Source organism: Monodon monoceros, unplaced genomic scaffold, assembly GCF_005190385.1.
Source record: "Monodon monoceros isolate NGI ecotype Baffin Bay Population unplaced genomic scaffold, NGI_Narwhal_1 Super_Scaffold_11, whole genome shotgun sequence".
In the NCBI taxonomy this organism is placed as follows: Eukaryota; Metazoa; Chordata; class Mammalia; order Artiodactyla; family Monodontidae; genus Monodon; species Monodon monoceros.
The window spans coordinates 129,877,050-129,891,479 of NW_021703767.1; the positions used below are offsets into that span (position 1 = coordinate 129,877,050).

Consider the following 14,430-nt stretch of genomic DNA (forward strand, 5'->3'; position numbering starts at 1 on the left):
TAAAAATGAGTAAATTAGGACTCCTATACTTCTCTCTACCTCTTTTACCACTCTTCTATCTTCATGCCCTTCTGCCAACTTTTGTGAGGTTTTATCATCTCTTCTGTAAGCATAATTAATCCTTTCATGGTGTGTCCATTGGTTGAGTCTAAAATTGAAAATATCAATACACATTGTTTTCATTATTGTGATTGTGTTAATATTGATTTCAAAGTGTCTTTAATTTAATTTTTAATCATGTGTCTTCAAGTCACTAATATTATCTATCTTCCTAAACATATTCTATTCATGGTAAGGGATGCAATGTAATTATTGTAGATACATTTCCCAGAACCCTCTGAATTTTTATTTCAATCTGGACCAGGTGCTCTCTGGGATGGATGCCAACCTGTCATCCTGACTTCTTGTCCTGGATTGGAGTCAGTTATCTTGGATCTCCAGTCTTTACCTTTCTTGAATTTTATTCTTGTTTTGGCTAAAGAATATCTTCAAAAGTAATTTTCTTAAAAGGATGCATGAGGAATAAGCCTGCTGAATTTTTAAAAGTCTGAAAGTGACTTAATTTTCCCTCTCATTTGATTGACATGTTTACTGGATATATAATATTAAGTTCATAATTTTTTTTTCTCAGAATTGAAGCTATAGCATCCAGGCATTTTTGGTTTTGTTGTTTATAAGTAATATGAATTTATTTAAATACTTTGGAAACACCCGCCTGCCCCCACAAATGATGCCTGCACCTAAAAGTTACATAAAAATGACCCAAAATATTTTAAAATAATAGATTTGAAGGTCATTTGTAGTTTTTCCCTCTTAACAAGAGTGCATTCAGCTGGACAGTATATTACAAACCTTATCAAATCATGTTAAGGCAGATGATGAATCTGGTTGCATTTGTTATGACTCCCAGGAGCAAGTGATATTGTGGGAGTTGGGCATTCTTCCTCCCAGCTGTGTGGTCAGTTGGCCCAGGAAAGGGCAGTCCTGGAGGCAGCAGGTAGAGAGCCAGGCCCTGCCTGTCTTGTCGCTCCTCATTCTCAGTCACTTTTCTGTGACTTAAGTGGACATGGAACCCTGGCCCTTGTTGGCATCACTGATGCACACCCACTGTCAGTTGACTGACTCCTTCCACAGGGTCACGTTATTGTCTCTGCCTGAGATAGCCAGGACGTTGGCTGTGATGGACAAGCTCACATGCCATACAACATCATTGAACTTGTGCAACAGTTTGGGAGACCATGTATTGCCCGTGGCATCATCACAGGTACAACTGAACACTCGACCATCCTGGGAGCAGCTGGCAATGGTGCTGGTAGGCAGGCCAATGGAGCTGGCCCAGGCCATGTCTCAAACCCAGTCACTGTGTGCTTTCAACTTCTGCTCTTCCTTCCACTGGCCGTCCTCCTCCTCCTTCCACAGTTTGATGAGGTTGTCACAGCCGCCTGATGCATATTTCTTGACGTAGTTGGACTTCTGCCCAGATGGCTGGTCTATGAAGCTTCCAGGCATGACAGCAGGGGCCCAGCTCACTGCTTTGAAGCCAGTAGTATGAGCATTATTGATCTTCTTCACTTCCCACTGGCCCAACATGGAATAGGTCAGTAGGGATATAGCCCCATCGAAGCTCCCATAGGCCAGGATCAGGCCCCTGATACCCAACTGAATGTGCTGTAAAAATATCTGTGATTTTTATTGGTAACAAAATCACAGGTATTGCTATAACTCCTGTAGTTTGTGCCTACATTCAGAATGGATAGAAATGCTAAAGTTTAGAGATTAGAGAAAATAAAAATATAATTTATTTCCTTCCAAGTTCACAGACCTCCTAAATTTTATCCATGGACTTTTATTGATGAACCCGTGAGTTAAAGTAAAAGCTTTTTGAGCTGTGGAAGACTGTATGTTCCAAAGATGACAGCAATAATATTTCCCACTCCCTCATGCTCTTTCACTATATGACCTTGATACTCTCCCATCAGCAGGTAGAATATTTTTCCACCCCCTTGAATCTGGGTGAGCCCATGACACTTTTGAACAACAGCATATGTTAGAAGTGATGCTATACCAGTCTGAGCATAACTCTTAACTGAGCTGTCAACTTCTGCTTCCTTCCTCATAGAAGCAAGACACCATGTAAGATGTGCAGTTATCCTAGATCACCATGCTGCAAAAAGCCCAAGCTATATGAAGAGGCCCTGGAGGATAAAATACCATATGGAGGAAAAAGGTGACCAAGAAACACAAGTATCAGACCCCCAAGTGAAGAAGCCATCTTGGAAGTGGGTCCTTTAGTTCTTGCCACCCTACTTGCTGCCACATGGATCAGAGGTGAACTGTCCCTCTAGGCTCTTCCAGGATTCCTGACCCGTAAAATTGTGGGCAAAATAAATTGCCTGTTTTAAGCCACTGAATTTTGGGGTAGTTAGTTTGGCAGTGATAGGTAATGGGCAATCATGTATCCTTCACATTGATTAGCAAACTGACAGGCATAAATGAGGGGCTCAGGAATGGTTGACAAATTGAGACTTGCGTGGCATTTTGGTGTCAGTAGGAACCACAGGGAGTAATATAATGTGATGAAAGTATATTGTCTAATAGATGGCCTATGGTTCGAAGGTGCCTCAGCCCCATTTCCAAGACCTCAGATTAGCCAAATCCTTCCCAAATGCTGACTCCTCGGTTGGTCTCCAAAGGTTACAGTCTCTTCATGGAAGAGTATATATAGGATGATTAAAGAGCACATAATGAAAATGCACATTAGAATGGTGTAGTTGTACTGGAAGCAATCTCTGTGCATCTGAAAACTTGGTCTAGGTCTGGAAACAGACCTCAAGGGGCACTATTGTATCATGGCTATGAGCACAGGCTCTGAAGTCAGTGTGTCATGGTGGAAATCTGGGTCAGCCATAGAGCCTGCTCTGTGACTAGGACATGCAAGTCTTTCTGTGTCTCAGTTTACACATCTGTAAAATGTATATAAAACAGTATCCTCCTCATAGGTGTATAGTGAGATTCAAATGAGTTAATACATTTGGTTGGCACATATAGCTCCCACTGAAAACCAAATGGACCTCTCTTGAATACTTTCAGTGACTCTTGAATTATTTAGGTGGTTCCTAAATTATTTAGGTGGTTCCTAAATGCCACATGTGGTTTTTAGATACTGCACATATCAACTTTTTATGATAATGGTAGTCTATATTTAGTTTAATCTATATTAGAAAATTTATAGCCAGCATTTCTGAGTTCATATATAGGGTAGGATAACATTATAAAATATATTAAGCCATAAATAGTATAGCTAAGGCCCAAATGGTAAAGATGAAACTGAAATGCTTGAAATTGGCATGTGGGAGCTGCAAATCTGGGAGTCTGCAAAGGAGAGAGGAACAGAGAAATGAAGTCATTTATTCATGTGCAATGAACCAGCATCAAATGCCATCAGTTCTTTGCCTCAGTCTATTTATTTCACATTTGACCACTCTATAATGGGCACACTATTTAAAACCTAGATCTGCCTTCCAAAAGAGCAATGTATCTTTAATGGGGAAAGCTGTAATATTTTCATTTCAGCATGTTTCCCTGGAAAAGATCATTAATTGTGGTCTACAGAACACTGATCTACAAAATTATTGTGTTAATTTGGTAAAAGAAAGTTTTCATTGGATGGACTAATTTTATTTTCATGAGCTCTGGTGTTTGGAAACCTGTCCCTGTCCCTATCTTTTAGTTGATATCCATTGCAGGGGAGATAGTGTGCACCTTGAATTCAACCAATTTAACTAACTGCTTAAAAAATACCCACAACTTTCTAGAGGAACATACTAGAATCCAGATCCTCTATAACATATCATTTACAATGTTTAAAACACAATCCAAGATTATTCTATATACAAAGAAACAGGAAAATGTAACCTAAAAAGGCAATGAATTAAGACTGGTCGTGAGAGAACCAAGATGGTGCAATTAGCAAAAGAGAATTTTAAAGCAGTTATTAAAGATGTTTGTCGGGAAAATAGATATACAAAACTAGGAAACCAACACCAGCCATCCCTACTAATCTACAAAGTTCTTTATTTGTGGATTACGATTCACAAGAATTTGAGACAAACCTGGAGCATGAAAGAGAAGGTCCAAGATTAATTAATTCAAACAACTGAACCCGGAGAAAACAGAGATAATTTAGGGAGCAGAGGAGAACTTGAAAAAATTCTAAGTAGCATTCTTGAAGACATTCAAGAATAGATTGCATTCCTAAAATAAGAAGGGGCCACAATGAAAAATGAACAATCAATGAATAGGGAATAATTCTTGGAAATAAAAAAGAAATAATTTTTGCTGAAGACCAAGTTGGTGTTCTGAAAAATGAAATTTCTTAGAATGCAGAAAAATAAGACAAAAATCTGGAAAATGTGAGAGAAAATTGAGGCATGGAGAATACCAAGAAATTCAAGTTCTACATAGAGTTTCCTTGATATCAGACTTCTTGTCAGCAAACCTGTATGCTAGAAGACAACAGAATACTGAATTCAAATTCTGAGGGAAATGATTTTTCAATAGGAAAATTTATACCCAGCTGACTGATAGGTAAGCGGGAGGGCATAATATAGACATATTAGAACCAGAACACTTAGAGCCCATGCACCCATTAAAAAAAAAAAAGTCAAACAAACTTCAAGGAAGGGAAAAAAGAATACAAGAAAGAGGACTCCATGGGTTATAAGAGCAGTAAAACATGTAAAAATTTCATAAAATAAAAGTAATTCATAAAATTCATGCTAATCGCTAGGAGAACTAAAACCAGACATTCTTGACAACATTGCCTCTGATGATTGGAAGTGGATAAGAAGACCTTTTATTTTGTATTTTATACTCTTCTTTATTATCTGCATTTATTTTTGTTTTGGATACAATTACTGGTAATAAAAATTTAATAAAACTTTAAAAAGTCACCCCCTCCCTTTGCAATATAGCAGTACTTATTTTCTACATGTGTTGTCAAATTCCTTCTTCAAACATTTAATAAGAAGAAAAATTAGTGTGCATGTTTGCATTAAACCTACTTAAGAGTTAAAGAAGAGATTTATTTATACCTTCTGATTGAGTCCTATTTCTTAAGAATCATCCTATATCATACTACTTCTAGTCTAATTTTTCCCATTATCCAGACCTCTTTAATCTATGTCTTTGTCACCCCTTGTAAGCTTTTGCCCTTTGAAGGCAAAAGGCTGATTGGAATTTGACTTCTTTTCTCTGGACATTTGTGCCAGAGAATATGACTATCCTTTGCAGAACAGTTTCCTTCCAGCTGAATGAGAAGCCCACACCAGGATGACCTGGTGTTCATTCATCAGTCAGTCTGGCAGCTGTCCCTGGGTCACTGTGAGTTCAGACCCTTCTCTAGGCAGGCTCAAAAGGTGGGGTGATGCCCACAAGGTGAAAACCTGTCCTTTGAATGCTGCATCACTGAGGAATGCTGCAGCACAGGGGATTGGCCTGGCATGTCCGCCCTTATTCAGCCATCTGTTCAGATGTTTCCACAGAGTCTCTCTGTCAGCAGGGCCTGTAGCGGATGAGGATAAACAGCAGCACGATTAGGACACCAGACACCAGGCAAAAGACAATGGCAAGGATGATCCTTACAACTGTGAGAAAATACGAAGAACATTATTGTAAAATAATGGATTAGGAAAACATGAAGATAATAAAATTAACTGATTAGGAAAATATGAAGATCACATATCAGTGCTGATTTCTGCTTTCATGTAAAATTTCAGTGCCATTTCTGAAACAGCCATGAAATCAGCATAGTGTGGTGAAAAGAGCACTGGACTAAGAAATAGGAAATGACCTAGGTTCCAGTTCCAGCATGACTTTTGACCTTTGGGCCTCAGCTCTTCCACTATAAAGTAAAGGTAATTGACTGAAGTATTTCTAAGGTCCTCTTTCAACAATAACTTCATGCATTTTTCTACAGTTAAAATTATTGGGCCTCCCTGGTGGCTCAGTGGTTAGGAATCTGCCTGCCAATGCAGGGGACATGGGTTCGAGCCCTGGTCCGGGAAGATCCCACATGCCACAGAGCAACAAAGCCCGTGTGCCACAACTACTGAGTCTGCATTCTAGAGCCCGTGAGCCACAACTACTGAGCCTATGTGCCCCAACTACTGAAGCCCACGTGCCTAGAGCCCGTGCTCTGCAACAAGAGAAGCCACCACAATGAGAAACTTTTGCGTGGTAATGAAGAGTAGTGCCCGATCACCGCAACTAGAGAAAGCCCATGTGCAGCAACAAAGACCTGATGCAGACAAAAATAAATAAATTTATTTTTAAAAAGTATCAATTGTTCATGGTGTCAGGGTCAAAGGGAATTCTGAATACTGCCATCGTTAATTGGGTCTAAAATAAATGGAATATCAATACTCTTTGAATTTAATTTTCAGTAAATATCTTTTAGAGAAGAAACCTGAGCGCATGTTGACTATGGTAAGAATTTTTAGGATAACTGTGTATTATTGCTATTTTGTACCTTTATTTACACATATCCCTTTGATAGCTGACCAGTCATGAAGCAGATCTATGGGGTTGTTTTTTATGAGATGCTATTCATTATTTCATCTGGAAAGATACTTCTCCCACCCAACACACACCCTAGTCCACTATAGTATATACATCATAAATATCAGCTTGCACTATCTCTAAATGTATGTCTGATTTTCATTGTAAAAATATGGGATTGCTAGTTGGTTTAGGCAATAGGAGAGGAAACATATTTCTGATCCTGGCAGCCCTGTCTACAGAACCCTACTGCTCCATGGAACACAGTTGAAAATCACATATTTAGCCTAACCTTATCATTGTAGAGATGAAAAAAATGAGAAGCAGAGAGACTAGATAATTTGGCTAAGATTAAGCAGATAATTGCATTTGGGTTGAAATACATGGGGTCTTATAAGTCTCATGAGTTTAAAACCATCTATTCACTAATGACTGCCAAATTTAAATCTTCCCCAAACTCAAGGCTCAGATATCCAACTGTTTATTCGACTCATTCCCTGGGACATCTAATAGGCACTTCAATCTCAACAAGTCCAAAACTGAGCTCCTAGACCCCTTGCTCCCCACCACCCTCCCCTGCCAAATCTGTTCTTCCCACAGCCTCCCCCATCTCAGTTGATGGAAACTTCCTACTTCTAGAATCTCAGCCCCCAAATCTTGGAGTCTCCCTTGATTCCTCCCTTTCTCTCACATCCTATACCTAATCTCTCAGGAAATCCTGTTGGTTCTACCAAAAACTATATCCAGAAACCAATGATTCAGCCACCAGTCTGGTTTGAACCACCATCATTTTTTTTTTTTGATGTGGACCATTTTTAAAGTCTTTATTGAATTTGTTACAATACTGCTTCTGTTTTATGTTTTGGTTTTTTGGTCACAAGTCATGGGGGATCTTAGCTCCCCGACCTGGGATTGAACCCACACCCCCTGCATTGGAAGGTACAGCCTTAACCACTGGACCACCAGGGAAATTCCCAACCACCATCATCTTTTTATGGGATCAGTACCATGCCCTCCTACTTGTTCCTAGCCTCTATCCTTTCTCCCTACAATCTATTTTCAACACAGTAGCCAAATGGCTTCAAGTCAAATCATGCCACTCCTCTACTTAAAACAAAGTCTGCAATGAATGCTCATCTCACTCAGAATGAAAGCCAAAATCCTGATAACAGTTTACGAGGCTCTATGTCATCTTGCCTTATTAACCTCTTGGATTTCCTCTCCTACACTCTTCCTTCACTTACTCTCTTTTGGCAACACAGGCCTTCTTGTTCCTCAAACACGCCAGGCATTCTCCCCCTTACCACCTTTGCTATAGTTGTTACCATTGCCTAGATGCTCTTCTCACAAATCCCTGCACCAGGTAACTCCATCACCTTCCTTGCTCAAATCTTATCTTCTCAACCTATATGTCCTCTCCCTGCACCTATCCCCACTTAACACTTGTGATCCTCACCTTCCAAAATATTTATTATGTTTATTATTTATTATCCATCTCTCCTTCCCTCTAACAGAATGTATGCTTCATGAAGGGAGGAACATTTGTCTTTTTTGTTCATGAACATACCCCAAGCACTTAGAACAGTACCTCACACATAGCAGGAACTCAGTAAATATTTGTGGAAAGAATTAATGATCTAGAACTCATAGGTTCTCAATTCTTAGTTCAGTGTTTTTCTCATGATGTCAGGATGCCTCTTGGTACCGTGAGAAGGTGAATATTAATCAAATTAGATCTTGGTGGAACAGTGCCATTAGCACCGCAGATGGAGTTAATGTAAAGTTGGAGGGAAATAAACAGAATTGAGGAAGAAAGGAAAGGACTAAATTAAAATGAGGGAAGAAGGCAAGAGACTAATGATTCTTTAAAATTAATGGCCATGGCTGACTTTCTGTATTTGGAAATTTATTTTCAATTTTTTTTGGTCTATGTTGTAATATGCTTTCCAAATCTTTTTTCTTCCTCTTTTCCTTCCTAGATATGCAGTGAGCACACACCATATGGCAGGCCAGCTGTGTGTTGGGTTCTGGGGTTTCATGATCCTTGCTCGTGAGGAGATAAATATCTAATGTGAGAACCAGATAGATAATTATGAGGTGATGTGATAAATAGTAAAGTAGAGGTGTAAAAGATATGCCATTGGAACAGAGAGAAAGTTGAAATGAACAAAAAGTGTTCTATTTGGAAGAGAGTTTGGAAAGTCTTCTGAGAAAATGATAAGATTTGAGCTGGCCTTTGACGTAAATAAACTTTTGTCGTGAGACAGAATGAATTGCACGAGAGTGTCTTTGGGCAATAATGAGCAATTGCCTGTGCCTGGAATACAGGTTGTGGCGAGGTGAGACCAGATATGTAGGTTGAGGCTCAGGTTTTAGAAGGTCTGGTTTATCATGGGGCAAATGGAAATCATCAGCAATTATTACACATGGAAGTGACATGGCCCAGCAAAACTGGAAAAAGAAAAGATGGTGGAGATATTCTTGGCCTGATAGCTATTAAAATGCCTTTGACAAGATGCTGAGGGCTCAGTACTGGAAGTGTGGCCCTGAGAATGCAGATGAGGAAATTCAAGAGATACTGCTAAAGTATAATTGAAAGGCTTTGTCATGGACTAAATATACTGGTAAAGGAGAGGTTGTGGTCAAGGCCACCCCATAGGTTCCAGGTTGGGTGAATGAGAAGATGATTAAGCTGTGAAGTGAGATTGGAAGCACATTAGAAAGGATCCATTTGGAGTAGAGGAGATAATAAAATTTGTTTCAAATGTAGGATTGAGATGGGTTATTATCCTGGTAGAGATGATCAGTAGGCAGCTGGAAAAAAACAGGTCTAGAATTCTATATATAGATATGAAAATAAGGATTAGAGAAGTAGAAGATAGAGTCCTGGGTAATACTGACGCATGGTGACTGGAATAAGAAAACAAGGGACACCATCATTTAGGGGGTTGATAGAAGTTACCAATCCAACAGAAACTCAAAAAAATTCTGAGAACAAAGAGAAGACTCAGAAGAGGTTTTTTCTCTCTCTTTCCTTCTCCTTCATGCTTATTTTTAAAAATTATATGCTCCCTTGTACTGTAAAAGATTTTGTGAGTTTGTTAGAGGAATGTCCTGAAATCTGAGAAAAGAGAGTGATTAATTGTATCTTATTTCAAAGAGGTCTAATGTGGGTAATGACTGACAAGATGTCCTACTACATGGGGACACATGAAAGCTGCTGAAGGCAGTGTGAATTGGTACTACTTTTTGGAAAACTATTTTGGCAATATGTGTCAAAAGCCTCTTCCTGGTGCCATTAATCCCCAAGTCCAGTCTACTTTTCGCTCTTTGAATATTTTTGCTTTTCTCCTTCACTTTTACCAATTTTTTTGATTATTTCAACAGCTTCCCAACTGTTCTTCTCCCACCCACTTTTGTTCAATCCATTCTCCCCACTGGACCCAAAGAGGTCTGTCTAAAACAAGAGGCCAGTCACATCATCTGTCTGCTGCCTAAAATCTTTTAATGACCAGAACTACTCAACTTGACCTACGAGACACTTAATGCCTGCCTCTCTAGCATCTTTGCACTCTCACTAGAGATACTTTTTCCAGTACCTAAAATGCCCCATGCTGTCTTTAGCCTCTTGGCCTTTATGTATTTTCCCTGTTTGTCTATAACATTCTCCTCTCTCCTCATTTCCACTCACCTAGTTAATTCCTTGTCTCCTTCAGATTTGTGTTTAAACATCTCCCACTTTGAAAAGACTTTTCTGACCCCTTAGAATTAGGCTAGTTGCCTCTGCTATATGTTTTTATAGTTACCTGTGTGTTCTTCATTATAGTACTCATTATGCTGGATTGTTTGAGCTTGTCAAATTCTCTATCTCTCTGTCCTCCTTGCCTGCCTCCCCACATCTGTAACAAAGTCTACAAGTCACATAGGGAGATTTTGCTGGTCTTGCTGCTGTTTCCTTATCAAACTTAATGCCTGGAGAGTGTTATAGGCTTGAATCTCGACACTACCACTCATGGTTCTTTTGTGACGTTCAGTCTTCTTCCCTATAAAATGAGGATGTGTGATTTTGACAGGAAAAGGGAAAGAGGCCACTGAATTAGGCATGGATGACTTTCAAAAGGGAAGTTTCAAAAAAGAGATGAAGGAAGGGCGAATATCATTTTACAGAATAGTTCAGGAGTGAGAAGGAGAGGAGGAAATAGAGTTGGAGAATGTAAAGTTTTAGTTTGAGAAAATCGGGATTGACGAGAATGAGATGGAGCAGGCACTTGAAGGTGCTCTTGATAAGAGACTTGAATATTTTCTTAGCAGAGGGGACATAGCCAGAGAAGAGGAAGAAAATGAAGCTAACTAGGAGATTCATCGAGGTCCAAGGAGACTGTAGAGATGGGATCATATGCTTGAGGAGAGGAATTAAGTTATTCAAGGAGGAGCATGTTTTCCTGAGGGACAGCAGGAAAGACAGGTGAAAGCTACTGAGATATTTTGAGGCAGTGACAGGAGAACTGAAAGAGTTTTCAGTGGATTATTTTGATTTTCTCAGGACACCTCATGAGAATTAAAGAAAAGATGGAATTAGAAGTTTGGGAAAATCAACAAGACCTTCCTGTAGAAAACAGGGAAAGAGTCCAGTAAGGGTGAATACATTTATCATGCTGTGTTGAAAGATCCAGCTGAGGTTGGACTAGAAATGTCCACATTCATAGTTTGAAATGGTGATAGTTGGTTTCATTCAGCTCCACTCAGCAGATCAGAATGCAGAAGCTGTGTGGTTGATTTGATCTAGGGGTGGGTATCAGTGAAGCAGTCAGGGTATGGGGAAGGCCATTATTATGACTGTCAGAATTGCCTAGGTTGAGGACAGGAGTGGGGGTGATGAGTGAGTTGGGGTTTACCAAAGCAAGTTACCAATGTCACTAATGAATGATGAGACATCTCCTGGGAAATTCATGATAATAACAAGGATGTGAAAAAGGTATAATAATCAGATGGTCTCATCTCTGAGGAAGTAGGGGTACTGGAAGGGATATTATTGAACAGGGGCTTTAAATAGAAATGGGAGAACAGGAGAATGCCAAAGTGACTATGCTGGAAACAGAGGCCAAAGACACAGACACAGTGGTATAACTATACAGATATATAGTCAATGAGTGGGTCTTTACAGTACAGTTACATTCAAGGCTCATTCATAGCTTCTCTCCCCCATTTATTGAACAACTGACATCCAGGCTTCTGACATCCGGGCCCAGCCATGAGGAAATCAGGCTAGGTATGGAGGGTGGAACATTTGTTCAATTAGCAAATATTGATTAAAGGCACCAGGTTCTCAGCATTGCCTACTGGCTGAAGATTCAAGGAGGAAAAAAGTATGGATCTTGCCTGTAAGAAGCTCATGGTTAAATCTTGGGCATGTGTTTATGTGCTATAGATTCTCAGCTTTACAAAGATTATGAGGGGAAACTGGAACCTCCTAACAGTAAATCTCTTTCCTACCAAATAACTGGAGTTGGAGATTGAGGTAGGGTTAGGAGAATGCAAGTGAAGAAAGTCTGACTATGTTAGTAAAATTTTGGAATTAAAGAAGCATTTTCTAAAACAAGAATTTTATTATTTTCAAGTAACATAGTATGAAACTTAGACTTATGAATTTCCCAGCAAAGCCTCTGGTTAATTTAATTGATATGAGAATGAAGTTAATTGGGCCTACCAGCACTAGGTGAAAACACTGCTCATAGGTATAAGGAGAATTTCATGGATGGAAATACCCTAAGGAGTAGGGTGGTCAGGCATTCTGTATATACAGGATATGTCCTGTTAATGGTTTTGCACTGCTTCCTCTACTGGCTTTCTCAGGCACTGTTAGTGTCTCAAATTCAGCTTTTTTTCAATAAATTATAAAAATTCAGCAGTTAGAGCTATTTATCTGGGCATCCTGTACTTTTATTTGCTATATTTGGTGGCCCTACTAAAGAGTCATTCAACCCCTACCACCTTCCATTCTTCAGCCTGCTCTGTAGAGTCTCTGCCAAGGCAAGTGAGCATCCACCCCAATGGACATATCTGGTCCCAGGGATTTCCCAGCATTGAACACAATCTGTCTTCCTGAAATGTTTACCTGCTACCTCTCACATCACTCTTTGAGACCATATAGAACAAATCGAATCCTTTTTTCCTTAAAGAAGTTCAAATATTGAATTCACTTTGTTGGAGGCCACTTTGTGTTACAAATTTCCTGTGAACTAAAACCAGTGGTGTGCTGGTAAACTGGATTTTAAAAAAAACCCCAAAACAAAAAACAAAACTCTAATTTGTGGCATATGCTGTTTTCTGTGGTGAAAATACTCCTATATGACAGCATGACCAATTTCAAACTGCCAAAGTGAAGTCATTGATCTCAGAGTTGGGAAGTGATACATACTTTCTACACTTGAGATCTATATGAACTAGATCCAGCACACCAATCCCTAAGTTTTCTTTTTATTAACATATTCTTCTGCTTAATTATATTTCACTCTACTTGGACATTGGATTGTTGATGTTGGTCTTTTGAGGAAAAGAATTCTACAAACATACTACAGGTAGATTTGATAAGAAGAGGTGACAGATGGCTGTGGAGAATGAAGGAGAGAGTGATAACCAGATAACTCCCAGGTTACTGGGTATTGCTACTAATCGAGATAGAAAGAGTAGGTTCAGGGAGGAAAGGTAACTAATTTATACCATCATGAGCAAATATTTATTGAGCACTAATCCATGCCAGGCACAGGCACTTCTGGGTGCTGAGAACCAATACAAGAGAGAATACCACAAATAAAAATCCTTGCTCCTGTGGAGATGACATTTTATCTCATTAAAATTGGCCCCTTGAAGGAAACCTGTGGAAATCTCTTTGGATCCTGAATCTTCTGCCAAGTAACTCCCCTATCCTTTCCAACTTCAAGCCACTAGTACATTTGATAAAGGCCTTTTGAGCACCTTGTACCACACCATTAGAAGAAACCTCCTTCCAAATTGATTCCATATGCTGTCAACCCTTGTAGGAAGCCTTCCCTGACGCTTCTTGCTTCCTCCTTCCCTCCAAATCCAGGTAACTCTATTCCCATAGCAACCCCTGGAGTCATTAGACATAACCTTGTAATATGTATCTCTTTACTTCCCCACTACATTGTAAATTTCCAGAGGTTGCTTTCTTAGCCAGTTCCATCTTAAATAGATGAAGCAGAGCCATCCATCAGCTTAGCCTTTATCTGAAGTAGCAAAGTCCAAACTAAATATACTTTTAATTTAGAACATTCATTTAAACCAAAGTAATTTTACTTTACATTAATATTTTCCCTCTTGTTACATTAAAATAAAACCCCAAATAAAAATATAGCCCCTAAAATCTGTCCTTCAGGAATTTAATTCTAAGTACATACACACACATTTTTTTAAAAAGCATTATAAAAGTAGTGCTTTTGAACTTCCTAAAATGACTTTATTCATTATTTTTCATTTGGCTTACATGCATGGAGGAGAAATGATAATTAAATGATGGCCCCAAGGCCAAATATTTACTTGGAAAAGAAAGAACACAAACACATCAATTGATGTCGCATGTCAGTCATCCCATGACCAACTAGGAGAGAGAATGGCTTTGCTCCAGACTCTGGCATCCAGTAGAAATCATCTCTAGAAACTGTTTCATCTTTATTCCTGCTGGTAATGTAGCATGGTGTTCTCTAGGCAAGTTGCATCTGCACATGGCAAATCTACAGGACTCTAAAGGGGGTTATTTGAATATGATTTCTTCGTTTATAGTGAGTGGCTTCAGTAGGACCTGTGAGTTTGCTTAGGTTTTCTGAAGATACCAGAATGGAAGCCTTATACATT

The 14,430-nt window shown here is 39.2% G+C and overlaps 1 pseudogene; it reads right to left on the reverse strand.

The window, feature by feature from the left end:
• Positions 1-1,041: 1,041 nt before the first annotated feature.
• On the reverse strand, positions 1,042-7,850 carry LOC114890361 (annotated as a pseudogene).
• Positions 7,851-14,430: the final 6,580 nt, after the last annotated feature.